The sequence below is a fragment of the Limulus polyphemus genome, unplaced genomic scaffold (assembly GCF_000517525.1).
Source record: "Limulus polyphemus unplaced genomic scaffold, Limulus_polyphemus-2.1.2 Scaffold17, whole genome shotgun sequence".
Taxonomy (NCBI): domain Eukaryota; kingdom Metazoa; phylum Arthropoda; class Merostomata; order Xiphosura; family Limulidae; genus Limulus; species Limulus polyphemus.
The window spans coordinates 65,830-70,556 of record NW_013665627.1 but is presented as its reverse complement, the minus strand read 5'-3'; the positions used below and the strand labels follow the sequence as shown (position 1 = coordinate 70,556).

Here is a 4,727-nt window from a genome sequence, read left to right as displayed (position 1 = left end):
TTGAATAATATTGGATTACCATTATTTCTGCATGAACACTTCTTTCTAATTAAAAAGATTTGAAAAATCAGTGGAACACCAATGATATTATATTTGTCCTCAAATTTTATAAACCATCAATAAATATTTTTGTAGTGTAATTCCCAAATTTTTTCTATCTGTGTGTGTGTATGCAATGTATACTAGCAAAGAGAAGAGCATTATGTGTGTATTTTACTAAATGTATAATCAATAAAACCGAAAATGTACTAAAATTTGTATAAAACTATAATAAGCAAAAAAAAAGATACTGTTGAACCTCAACTAAATGCCATACACATTTCTAAAACTATATATTTCCAGCATCTTAAAATGTAACCTAAGTGAATATTGTCAGAAATTATAGAAAATGTGAACTAACAATTTTCAGTATCAATCATTACAAGAACAACACCAGCACCCCAATTAATATGCACGCTTTCACTGACGTATGATTTCTTTTAATCTTCAAACTTATCATATAGAGGCAATTGTATGAAATATAACACATGTTCTGTAATAACATTTGACTCAATTGATAATGCCACATCCTACCCGATTCTTATAGTTGGTTTAATCAAGTGACAACGATGCACACCGGAGCATTCAAAACACTTTAGTTTTTATATATAGCATACTTATTGTAATGTGGACAATACCTATTCACAGGTCAGATGGGTAGATGATTGAATGATAATTACTTGAAAGAAAAGCTCTTTAATGTCGGAATTTGAAACACAGTGAGGATGAGCTTTCATCTGCTCCAAGGCCTGCTAATGTGTGATACTTAACCTCATTTTCATTACACAAATGTCATGGCTTCTAAAAATTTGCAGACTATAGTGAGCCAGTTGGAAAAAAAAAACATGAGAAAGTTGCCACTACTACTATGAGAAAAGAAACATTAATTGAAACACAAGTTCCTATTCTTTGACAATATGCAATATTGCAATACTGTCTTGCTACTTCACCAAGTTTTCATTGAAAATGTTCTCAAATGATAATCATTTCACCAAAGTTGATCTGAGTTGAATCATATTATGTAGGTTTATTGTCTTAAGACCTATAATACACAACATATTTATGAAAATTGTTTACTTATCAGTTTGAAAATTGTTTTGTGCTACTTGAACAAGTTAAATCGTTTTAGGTATAATTTTTCACAAATTTTCCAACACTATGGAAACCCATCATCAACTTTCTTAACCAAATTTTGTTAGCCAAGAGAGCATGTCTAAGGAAAGTCAGTGTGGAATACTTTTGTTTCTGTATGCAAGAATAAAGTATCCAAGAATAAAAAAAAAAAATTCAAACACTATTGAAAAATATTTTACATACTATCAAAGAACAGACTACATCATTCTACTGTCAGGTAATCAATAAATATCACTTTCACTTTACTTCAGTTTTACCTGAACAAAGCCCCATTAACTCTTTCAACCAGGGCTCCGTAGGAACGACCTCATAACCATTTTGTGCTTGTTACAGTTTTCATGCTATAACTTTTAAATCAGTAAGCGAACATTAACGAGATTTAGCAGTTTATCAGTAAACATTACAATGCTTTCATACATAAAATAACTAATTTTTTTATTAAGTTTTAAGGTTTGTAAAGCAATGTTTCTATCATGCCTTTTTTTATATCACATCTTGCCTATCTATCATGCAAAGTAATTGTCATCTTAACATTAAAAATACTTTTATGCATCATAATATTTCAAAATTTCACATGCAAAATCTCTATGATGTCCAAATAGTTAAACGTTTCTTAAAAAAGAACTTTATATTTTATCTGTTATTTTTAGTAATTAATCTCTGTACGGGTTCGGTAAATTTGACCGATCTCGTAACCACCATAAAAAATTAGGAAATAAACATAAATTATGCATCTTCCATTCTAGAATGAACACAAATTATAACACAAAAACATAAATGTTTAGATGAAATAGCTTAAATCTCATAACATTATACATTTATATATATATTTATTATTTTTATTATAATGACCTATCACCCGTACCTGGCTAACAATACAGAAGTTACAACGACAAGGCTCACGTGCACTCATTGTACCGTATTCAACAATATAAAACTGACCTTTAGTCTTCACAAAGTGACCTGTTTTGGCTGTGTTTTAATGGACTAGTATATTGTAAAATAGTCACATTTTAATCATTATACATTATATATGTATATAGATTATTGCTATTTTGAAATAAGTTCTTAAAGTTATTTTTCCTAAAATATAGAACAGTAAATAAAGAAGTAAAGCAAACAATTATCTCTTCTAGTTATGACTTTTGTACTCAGTTGCTACTTAATGTAGGTTGTTAAGCCTTTAAAAATTTTGCACGTGGATGACATTAAACAAAATATTTTTTTAGGTTTTATATTTGAATAACTAAAAAATCATAAATTACTACATCAGTACCATAGAATTCTACTATAATTTATCAAACGTAGTAACTAAGCTGTATTTGGGTCTAAAAAAATATGAAATTTCGAGCAGACTAAAGACACAATCTACCTCATTGAAATCTTGATTTACAAGAAAGAAATGATGCTAGATATGTTAGAAAGGCTTAGAAAACCACTAGGGGGACATTCTGACCTTCCAATTGGTTACTCATGTCATATATAGAAGTAAGTGTTTATAAGGGAGCATTTCCAAAAATGGAAGGAGGTGAATGGGGTGCCACTATATTTTATTTATTACGTGAGCAATATCTTAGCAAATACAGAAGATATGACCTCCTTATTTTATATTCTAGCTTGTCAATATCTGTAATTTGAGTTTCCAATTCACATGAAACTATAAACTTGGTATTTTGACTTCACAAACATCTAATTTGAACTGGTGCTGTATTCAAAATACCACGACACACAAAAATCGATGAATTTCTGCATATTTTTAATATTTACTTTTAATCTAACAAATTGAGTAATGTATAGTTCTAAAATTGGAATTATAATCTACAGTTTGATACCAAACTTATTGACATAAATTCATGAAATAGTAGTTCAATAAAATTTTGAATGCGATTCAACAAATGAGATGACATGGCCTTTCAACTCTGACCTGTATAGAAAGAGTTAAATAGACAAGTTAGCAATGATCTACAGATATATAGATCACCTGCTCAACTAAGGCTAGGTGAAACCATATTTTATACTACAAAAATTAATTACATGCAAATACAAGGAAAATATACATGTTATCTGCAGATGGCACTTCCCAAAAATTTTATAACTAGAGCTGGGTGATCAATAGAATTTGCTAATTGATTAATTGTTGGGCTAAAATAATCTATTATTCCAACTGTCCATGTCTCAAGTGAGAATAAATGGTAATAATTAGGAATAATAAACATTAATTTCAATTAGTTGATTAATTTCATGAGACATGACACTAACAGATTAAGCTGAACAACCTAGAATTAATTGAAAATAGCAAGAAGAAATCATAATTGGGTTATTTTGATTACTTGGATAGTTGGAATAACTGAAAAATCACTAATTTTGATTAGTTCATTGCCTTCTGGTTGTTAATTGATCTCATAATAATTTTGACTAATCATTATTTTAACTGATACTAACAGACGCAATATGCTTATAAGTAATCGATTAAATAGAGTTAATTACCTAGCTCTAGCTGTTAGATGGAAATTACAACCCTACAGTACCTGAGAGTGACTCCTTATAAATCTCCTATTTGAAGTGACTTTTTCATATGACATTATGAATGCTCTGATTCAAAAGGTGTTTTCTGTCCAGACATACAATCTACAGCTATTCTCCACTTCATTCAAAGTCCAGTATCCTTTACAAATTGAAGCCCACCAGTTTTGCTCTTACAACTCAGTACACAGCAATACCGGATATAATTTTTAGAGACTTAAATATTTCCATTGAACATTAATAAATTAAAACTTATGTAATATTAAACTCTTTAATTATAAACTACATTTGAATGCCAAGTTTTTTGACACACATTTATAATAAAGTTATCTAAATAAATTTCGAATATAACTCTGTAAAGACATCATGACATGCACAAAAAAGCAACAAAAAATAATAGATTACATTATATTAGTGGGGGATGTTAACGTATCACTATACTAAGCCCAACCAATATTATAAGTATAGCTCCCATCCTACTACCTACTACCAGCTTAGAACTATTGAAGTCCTACTTGTATTAGATGTACTTCCACAGGATCCCCAAAAGTGTTCTGTTTTAGGAGTAAATAAAACCAAAATTAAGAGTAACAAGTATTTTTATTTCTTGCTTTTGAAGTTCATATGTCATGCTGTGTTGTAGCCTACAGAGTGCATAATCCTTCTTGTGATTCACGGCATGTACATGTTTTACCAACATTATGACAGTACAAATTGCAACATGAAGTATCTCTTATGTGATATCACTTTAGTATCTACTGGTTGAATTACAAGACAACACACTATTGTAGTGATTGAAACAAGTGATCCCTCCAGGTCCCCTTTCAGGAAATAACACATTATCTTTATTAAGGCTGTATTTTTTTTTCAACTGGAATTTTTTACCTTATTTGTTTTTAAATGTTATAGCATATTCATAATTTCATTCAAACCTGTATGCTTCAAATAAAACTCAATCTATTCATTTCTTCATGAAATCTGATTAATTCAAAAGCAAAACTTTTTAAATTATATAACAAATTGTCAGAAAA

At 29.3% G+C, this 4,727-nt stretch overlaps 1 protein-coding gene across 1 annotated transcript in view; it reads right to left on the bottom strand.

Moving 5' to 3' along the window:
• The window catches only part of LOC106457497, a 73,504-nt gene that overhangs the window by 42,240 nt on the left and 26,537 nt on the right, over positions 1–4,727 (bottom strand). The window lies entirely within an intron of this gene.